Genomic DNA, 9,716 nt, shown 5'->3' with positions numbered 1-9,716 from the left:
CAGCAGGAAGCATGAAGTGCTCTAAAACTTGCTGGTAGACGGCTGCGTTGACCCTGGATCTCAGGAAACAGAGTGGACCGACACCAGCAGATGACATGCCACCCCAAACCATCACTGATGGTGGAAACTTTACACTAGACTTCAGGCAACGTGGATCCTGTGCCTCTCCTGTCTTCCTCCAGACTCTGGGACCTCGATTTCCAAAGGAAATGCAAAATTTGCTTTCGTCAGAAAACATGACTTTGGACCACTCAGCAGCAGTCCAGCTCTTTTTTTCCTTAGCCCAGGTGAGACGCTTTGCGCGCTGTTTCTTGGTCAACAGTGGCTTGACACGAGGTATGCGGCAGTTGAAACCCATGTCTTTCAAGCGTCTCTTGGTGGTGGATCTTGAAGCACTGACTCCAGCAGCTGTCCACTCCTTCTGAATCTCCCCCACATTTTTGAATAGGTTTTTTTTCACAATCTTGACCAGGGCGCGGTGATCCCTATCGCTTGTACACTTTTTCTGACCACAGTTTTTCCTTCCCTTTGCCTCTCCATTAATGTGTTTGGACACAGAGCTCTGAGAACAGCCAGCCTCTTCAGCAATAACCTTTTGTGTCTTTCCCTCCTTGTGCAATGTGTCGATGGTTGCCTTTTGGACAGCTGTCAAATCTGAAGTCTTCCCCATGTTTGTGTAGGCTTCAGAACTGGACTGAGAGACCATTTAAAGCCCTTTGCAGGTGTTTTGAGTTAATCAGCTGATTAGTTTGTGGCACCAGGTGTCTTCAAAATTTAACCCTTACACAATATTCTAATTTTGTGACACACGGAATTTTGGATTTTCATTTGTTGCCACTTCAAATCATCAAAATTAAATGAAATAAACATTGAATGCATCAGTCTGTGTGCAATGAATAAATATAATGTACAAGTTACACCTTTTGAATGCAATTACTGAAATAAATCAAGTTATTAAAAATATTCTAATTTACTGGCTTTTACCTGTGTGTATATATATATATATATATATATATATATATATATATATATATATATATATATGTACCCCGCCTATATATATATATATATATATATATATATATATATATATATATATATATATATATATATATATATATATATATATATATATATATATATATGTATGTGTGGGAAAAAAATCACAAGACTATTGCATCTTTACAGGCCTGTTTCATGAGGGGGGTACCCTCAATCGTCCTGACGATTGAGGGTACCCCCCTCATGAAACAGGCCTGTAGAGATGAAATAGTCTTGTGATTTTTTTCCCACACATACATATATTGCGCTCTACTACGGTATCGAGCACTATTTTTTGGATAACCTTATTAAGACATATATATATATATATATACAGCCCGGCCCCCGGCCAAATTGTTTTAACCCAATGCGGCCCCGAGTCAAAAAGTTTGTGGACCCATGGTGTACAGCTTCGAATTTGGTGCTGATTCGGCAATATACCTTAAAGCGACAGTGGGTTGTTTTGTAGAGAGCGCATTGTGTGTGAGAAATTTCAAGTCAAGCCAACTTACAGTAGAAAAGGGATTCATATGGTCCCATTTTTGGGTGGATTTTGTGTGAGAGGAAGGAAGGGGGGTTAATAATTTTGCAATGCAGTCTGCTGAAAATGATGGAAAGCGCCACTCTACATAGTAACTGATGCTGTGGTCAAAATTGGAATTGCCACGTGTGAGAAATTTCAACTCAAACCAACTTACAGTAGTGAAGGGATTCATATGGTCCCGTTTTTGTATTGATTTTGTGTGAGAGGAAGGAGGGGGGTTAATCATTTTGCAAGGCAGTCTACTGAACATGATGGAAAGCGCCATGCTACATAGTAACTGATGTTGTGGTCAAAATTGGAATTGCCACATGTGAGAAATTTCAATTTAAGTCAACTTACAGTAGAGAAGGGTTTCATATGGTCCCGTTTTTGTGTGAGAGGAAGGAGGGAGGTTGGGGGGGTTTGGGGGGTTAATCATTTTGCAATGCAGTCTGCTGAAAATGATGGAAAGTGCCACTCTACATAGTAACTGACTCTGTGGTCAAAGTTGGAATTGCTACAAAAGACATTTTAAGATATTCATCACTCTACTGGCTAACGTGGATAGTTTCGTCACATTTCATGTGTCAGATAAACAGTGACAAATGGGAACATATGAATCCCCTTCCGACTGTATATTGTAGGGTTTGTTGTGTGTTTATCAGAAAAGTAATTGCTGGAGTAGAAGAGTTCGCGTACCAACACATTCATCATAATTTTGTCACATGACTTTAATTGGATCATCTCATTGGCTGCTTTGACTTTTGCTGTGAATTGAATCAAGCATAGGGAATCTAAAAAAAAAAAAAAAAAAAAAAAAGCTTTATTTTTCAAAAGGAAAACTTATTTTTAATTTACCGCTTCACTATTATTTTCAACAAGAAATACTATTGCTTTGCCCGTGACCTTTGGTCCATGCTGTAAACGCCAGCCTCCGGTTGCCGGGGTAACCCTCACTTCTCATCAATGGGTATCATCTAAATGTCACCTTGTCGCTGACATTCCAGGGTCTCAGTGCCAAATCGCTACAGTCCCCTTTTCCCGTGCGCGCGGCTTAAGGCTCAGGCTAACATTTGGATGGATATTTTCTCCTAAGCCGTGATCTTCCATGTGGGTGAAGATTGCTTCCCGTGTTGCAGGAGAAGATGTTTACAGAAACGCATTAAGTCCCGGGAATGATCCACTGTGGTATGAGTTTAGAACGTACTTAGCTTAATGAAAACCTTGTCGCCGGCGTAGAGCGGCGGTGATGTGAGAGTAATGGGGACTTTATGGGGCGGACATGTTGCTTGGAAATCACTTAAGTAAATGTCTGCTCCGGCTTTAATTGGCGTAGTCTCGCCGGAGACTCTTCACCGGGTTCAAGTGTTCCTGCAAACATTGTTAAAGGTCGTCGACCTGCCAGAGGCAAGCGCCCAGATGTGCAGAAGCCACAGTGCTTAGCCAGAGTAGTCAGTGTGCAGCTTGTAGATTTACTATTCCCTTAAAAAGACAAAACATTCCGCAAAACAACACTGATACCTCCATTTTTATTAGCCCCACTTTTCAAAATGTTGCGTATTTGTATCGGTTATTGTACTGCCAAATATGGATATCTTGAACCCTTTTTTAAAATGTATTTGTATTTATTTAAAAAAAATTATTGAGACAAAGATCATTTCTGTATTTAATATTTGTTTACTTGCTATGGTATATTTTGTGTTTGTTATTCATGTGTTCACTGTTGTGTTACAGAGATCAATAAAATAGGATAAAGTTGCTATGGTATGAAAAGGGGTAGGATTAAATAAGCTCAGCTTCTTCCTGCTCCTTTTCGGACGTGCTGTAATGAAACAACTGGAAATGTGTGATGAATTCTATCGTATGCATGTTCGTAATAAACTGGAACTGAAACTGAACTGAAATATTGCGCGTAACTAACTAATCCATTTGACACTTTGATAAAGAATGTGAGAAACACTATTCAATTCAAGAAAGAACTCGGAGCAAAGTTGTCAGGTTCAAACACTGATGACATCTATTAAACAAGACAAGAAGCAAGGAATTAAACAGAGACAGAATTAAATTTGGCTCAATAGAGGAAATGCGTCTGGACTGTACTACTCTACAGTCTCACCACGCTCTGGCGAAAGATTGTACGCCTCCTATTTTATTTGGACTTTCCCTGATTACATGGCAACAGCTGTTTCTAAGGGACGGGGGTCGTAAACAGCCATCTCCTTTGGTTACAGAACAGTTCAAAGAAAAGGTCGTAAAACAGTTCAAAGAAGCGGTGCATGGAGGGGAGTCTGGTCCTGCTTCCTTCTCCTCTGTTGTACTTCGTTTTTACTGTTGCACCTTGTTTTTTACTGTTGTACCTCGTTTAACTGTTGAACCTTGTTTTTTAATGACTACTGCTGCAAACCAAATTGCCCCTCGGGGACAATAAAGATTTTCTAAGTCTAAGTCTAAGTCTAAGTAGTTCTCGGGTCAAAACGATATCTTTCTGTTGATTACAATACATCAAAGAACACCTCCATGTTGCTTCCCATCCTACACAATTTTACAAGCCTTCTTGTGACGACGTGGTCGCATCGTGATGCGGGTGTGGTTCTCCCAAGGATGCAGACGGCTTCGGACACAGCTTGCAGGTAGGAAAATGATTTATTTTAAATATAAATCATATGATGAATAAACAAAAGACATGCACGTAGCACAAAAGGCAAAACAAAAGGACTAGCGTGGGAGCTAGCAGGAAAAAATAGCATAGCATGAAATCTAAGTAGTCGTTAACAGTTGTATGGGAACAAACTACGAAGCCAGACAGAGTGAGGCCAGAGCAAAGACTAAATAGCCCTCTGATTAGCGCCCGGGCAACAGGTGCGCGTCCCGAACACTAACCAGAGGCAGGTGCGTACAATCTGCCGTCATGGCAACAGAAACAAACTAAACTCAAGGTGCTGAAAACACGTGACACAAACATAAACAAACTCTGATCCGGGCAGCGGATCGTAACAGTACCCCCCCCTTAAAGGACAGATTCCAGCTGTCCCTTGACACTAAATAAAACTAGAACCCAAAAAACAAGAAATAGTTCGAGAGTCAAGGGAGGGTGGAGGGAGGATTTGGTGGTGGGTCGCCAGGCCACGTGTCCCCGAATCCACCGGGGAAGAGTCAGGTGGCGGCGGCGAGTGGAACGCCGCTGCCGCAGGCGAGGCGGGCGACCACGGAAAGGCCACATTCGTGGCTGCCGAGAAGGTGGGCGTGAGTGGCGCCAGAAGTTCAGCAGCCGGAGAGTTCTACGACTACGTCTCGGGTGTCGCTGCTGTTTGCGCCACTGGCGTCCATAAACAAACCTCCGAGAGCGCCGCTTGCGCAGCCAGACCACTCGAGGTCGCTGAGACGAAGACGAGGAGAGAGCAGACGTCGCCGTGGAAACAGGAGGAGCCGACGTCGCCGTGGAAGCAGGAGGAGCCGACGTCGCCGTGGAGGCAGGAGGAGCCGACGTCGCCGTGGAGGCAGGAGGAGCCGACGTCGCCGTGGAGGCAGGAGGAGCCGACGTCGCCGTGGAGGCAGGAGGAGCCGACGTCGCCGTGGAGGCAGGAGGAGCCGACGTCGCCGTGGAGGCAGGAGGAGCCGACGTCGCCGTGGAGGCAGGAGGAGACGTCGTCGCCGTGGAAGCAGGTGCAGGTTCTGGTACCAGCCGTGGAGCAGGTGCAGGTTCTGGTACCATCCGTGGAGCCGGCGCTGGTGTGGGTACCAGCCGTGGAGCCGGCGCTGGTGTGGGTACCAGCCGTGGAGCCGGCGCTGGTGTGGGTACCAGCCGTGGAGCCGGCGCTGGTGTGGGAACCAGCCTTGGAGCCGGCGCTGGTGTGGGAACCAGCCTTGGAGCCGGCGCTGGTGTGGGAACCAGCCTTGGAGCCGGGACAGGGGTTGGTCTTGGAGTCGGTGCTGGTGTGAGAACCAGCCTTGGAGCCGGCGCTGGTGTGAGAACCAGCCTTGGAGCCGGCGCTGGTGTGAGAACCAGCCTTGGAGCCGGCGCTGGTGTGGGAACCAGCCTTGGAGCCGGCGCTGGTGTGGGAACCAGCCGAGGAACTTGGCATGGTGGAGCTTGGCGTGGTGGAGGTACTGGAGACGAAGCTTGGTGTGTCAGCCGAGGTGCAGGAACAGGTGCTAGCCGAGGTGCAGCTGGAGGTGGCCTAGCTGGCGGTTGTGGCTTAGCAGGACGAAGCACTGGTGGCGGTGGCCGTGCAGGAGGTTGCGGTTTAGCACGCCGGAAGACTGGTGGCGGTGGCCTTGCAGGAGGTTGCGGTTTAGCACGCCGAAAGACTGGTGGCGGTGGCCGTGCAGGGTGTTGCGGCTTAGCACGCCGAAAAACTGGTGGCGGTGGCCGTGCAGGAGGTTGCGGCTTAGCACGCCGAAAAACTGGTGGCGGTGGCCGTGCAGGAGGTTGCGGCTTAGCACGCCGAAGTTGTGCCACCGCACTAGCACAGTTCCCAGTACTAGCCCCCCCCTCAAGACGCGGATACCAGACGCGCTCTTTGCGGTTTGGAACTGTCTTCAAGGGTGGGTGGGGGGAGGTATGGAGGGGAGTATACTCTTCTTCAAATTGTCCAAATTGACTATTATCATCCCCCACTTGAGATTGGGTGGGAGCACAGGGGGAAAAAATATGTGCAGTGGGCGGAGCAATAGTCACTGGGGGCGGAACCAAAGTCACTTGAGGTGGAGTCTGAAAATCAGAATGTGACTGACTAGACTTACACTTAATAAAAATGTCCTGATAATGTCTTATCTTACAATGAAAGTCATTTGGTATTGGCTGACAGAAAGACTTAGAAGATGGAAAAAAAAAATCTTGTTCAATGATGTCATTAGAAGTGGGCGGAGTTACCTCTTCGGGAGGCGCCACTGACATGACATTACTGTTGCAACTGACCATGTGACTTACAGCCCAATCGGAGAACTTTTTGGCGAAGTGGTCGATGGGGTTGCCAAACATCTGAGGAGGGGGAGTTTGGGCTGAATGTAGCTTGCTTCGGTCCGGGGTAGGAGTTTGCAGGAGCGGCGCGTCTTGGCGGCGAGGGAAAGACCTCCTGGCCGGCTTCCGTCTTTGACGGCGCGCACGGTACTGCGGTGTAGCGGCGATGTCTTCCGACCAGAGGGAATCGATGGGGATAAGAGAGCCTCCAGGTCCCCACATGAGATTCGACCTCTCCTCCGTCGAATAGCGAAGCGTCTCGGCTTCCATCGCTCGCAACACCATGAGCGTACCTTCGTCCAACTCCTCGTTAGCCAGTGCGGGAGAATTGTTTTCTGCTGGCTTCGTACTGTGACGACGTGGTCGCATCGTGATGCGGGTGTGGTTCTCCCAAGGATGCAGACGGCTTCGGACACAGCTTGCAGGTAGGAAAATGATTTATTTTAAATATAAATCATATGATGAATAAACAAAAGACATGCACGTAGCACAAAAGGCAAAACAAAAGGACTAGCGTGGGAGCTAGCAGGAAAAAATAGCATAGCATGAAATCTAAGTAGTCGTTAACAGTTGTATGGGAACAAACTACGAAGCCAGACAGAGTGAGGCCAGAGCAAAGACTAAATAGCCCTCTGATTAGCGCCCGGGCAACAGGTGCGCGTCCCGAACACTAACCAGAGGCAGGTGCGTACAATCTGCCGTCATGGCAACAGAAACAAACTAAACTCAAGGTGCTGAAAACACGTGACACAAACATAAACAAACTCTGATCCGGGCAGCGGATCGTAACACTTCTTCTTTGTAGGTTCAGAGACAGCTTTTGTCTTCTCGCCGGGAACTCATTGAAACACAAAGTTTTGTGATAACTTAGATACAATTATTCTGACAAAAGTGGCTCTCTTTCCTTGCGCTCTATTCAATAAATTTAAAAAGTGATGTTAAATGTTTTGCCATTTCATTTGTTATTTATGTATATCATGTACTAAATTAGTCAGATTTCTCTAATAATTCAGTTTCTTCTATTTTCACACCTACACGTAGAGTCCTAGTTTGCATGCTCCATCTCTAATGCGACTGTTGGCCAAACGCGTTGTGCCTCTCGTACACTAGGGGGCGGCTGTGGTCATTTCAGCCTGTTTAGCTGGGTGGTAATGTGAGGAGAAGAAGAAAATGCTACATGCTAAGACTAACTGTTGGATTTAGTGAGCTGTTGGATTTGTTTGTGCATGCGCCAACTTAACTTACTTACTTTTACCACTTTGAGTCGTAAAAAATACCACACAAATAGCAACATATGTGCATTCAAACGTATTTGGAAAGCGGAAGTCAATTTTGAAAAAATGGAGCACTTATCAGTCCCTCAAGTGGAACCCCCAAAAGAAAAGAAGGGGAGGTCGGCCACTAAACAACTGGCGGCGAGGCTTGGAGGAAATAAGTCGGTAAGTAGGAGAGTGTGAGAAATTTCAAGTCAAGCTAACTTACAGTAGAGAAGGGATTCATATGGTCCCGTTTTTGGGTGGATGTTGTATGAGAGGAACGAGGGGGGTTTAATCATTTTGCAATGCAGTCTGCTGAAAATGATGGAAAGCACTACTCTACATAGTAACTGACGCTGTGGTAAAAGTTGGAATTGCCACAAAAGACATTTTAAGATATCCGACAATTGGGGTGTGATTTCGATTCCTGGGGTGACGATCAAAACAGGCTACAGGTTAGAAAAGCTCAGTTTGGTTGCATGGATATGGCTTACCAACATACTTTAAAAAATAGATTCTTACAAAACATAAACATGAATTTATTCCATTTTGGATTCCACGTAACAAAATGTAGAAAAAGCACGGTATGGTTTTGGAAGACATACTAGCATACATGTAATGCAGATGGTGTACAGTACCGAATTTGGTGCCGATTCGGCAAAGCACCTTAAAGCGACAGTGGGTTGTTTTGTAGAGAGTGTGTTGTGTGTGAGAAATTTCAAGTCAAGCCAACTTACAGTAGAGAAGGGATTCATATGGTCCCGTTTTTGGGTGGATTTTGTGTGAGAGGAAGGCGCGGGTAATCATTTTGCAATTCAGTTTGCTGAAAATGATGGAAAGCGCCACTCTACATAGTAACTGACGCTGTGGTCAAAGTTGGAATTGCCACAAAAGACATTTTAAGATATTCAACACTATACTGCCATCTGGTGGCTAGAGTGGATAGTGCACCCCCCTGCCCCTCAATTTGTCACGTTTCATGTGTCAGATAAACAGTCACAAATGGGAACATATAAATCCCCTTCCGACTGTATATTGTAGGGTTTGTTGTGTGTTTATCAGAAAAGTCATTGCTGGAGTAGATGAGTGCGCTTACCAACAAATTCATCATAATTTTGTCACATGACTTTAATTGGATCATCTCATTGGATGCTTTGACTTTTGCTGTGAATTGAATCAAGCACAGGGAATATTGTGTGTGAGACATTTCAAGTCAAGCCAACTTACAGTAGAGAAGGGATTCATATGGCCCCGTTTTTGGGTGGATTTTGTGTGAGAGGAAGGCGTGGGGGGGTTCATCATTTTGCAATGCAGTCTGCTGAAAATGATGGGAAGCGCCACTCTACATAGTAACTGACGCTGTGGTCAAAGTTGGAATTGCCACAAAAGACATTTTAAGATATTCAACACTTGGGGTGTGATTTCAATTCCTGGGGGTGACGATCAAATCAGGTTACAGGTTAGAAAAGCTCCGTTTGGTAGCATGGATATGGCTTACAAATAGGGATGTCTGATAATGGCTTTTTGCCGATATTCGATATTGACCAAACCCTTAATTACCGATACCGATATCAACCGATACCAATATATACAGTCGTGGAATTAACACATTATTATACCTAATTTGAATAACCAGGTATGGTGAAGATAAGGTCCTTTTAAAAAAAAAAAATAATAATAAAATAAGATAAATAAATTAAAAACATTTTCTTGAATAAAAAAGAAAGTAAAACAATATAAAAACAGTTACATAGAAACTAGTAATTAATGAAAATGAGTAAAATTAACTGTTAAAGGTTAGTACTATTAGTGGACCAGCAGCACGCACAATCATGTGTGCTTACGGACTGTATCCCTTGCAGATTGTATTGGTAGGAACCAGAATATTAATAACAGAAATAAACAACCCTTTTGTGTGAATGAGTGTCAATTGGGG

General features: G+C 45.1%; 1 protein-coding gene across 4 annotated transcripts in view; it reads left to right on the top strand.

Annotated features, from left to right (window-relative positions):
* Positions 1-9,716, top strand: part of cdh7a (cadherin 7a) — a 340,872-nt gene that overhangs the window by 191,547 nt on the left and 139,609 nt on the right. Inside the window, exon 1 of one of the 4 annotated variants that reach the window (XM_061965239.2) lies at positions 6,736-7,963. The exons of the other annotated variants lie outside the window; for them this stretch is intronic. The gene's annotated coding sequence lies outside the window, so the exon portion shown is untranslated. Of the gene's footprint in view, positions 1-6,735; positions 7,964-9,716 lie in introns of those variants that run through there. 4 annotated transcript variants of the gene reach the window in all.

This window comes from Nerophis lumbriciformis, linkage group LG07 (genome assembly GCF_033978685.3).
Source record: "Nerophis lumbriciformis linkage group LG07, RoL_Nlum_v2.1, whole genome shotgun sequence".
In the NCBI taxonomy this organism is placed as follows: Eukaryota; Metazoa; Chordata; class Actinopteri; order Syngnathiformes; family Syngnathidae; genus Nerophis; species Nerophis lumbriciformis.
The sequence above is the reverse complement of the archived record's forward strand: the minus strand, read 5'-3'. Positions and strand labels throughout refer to the sequence as shown.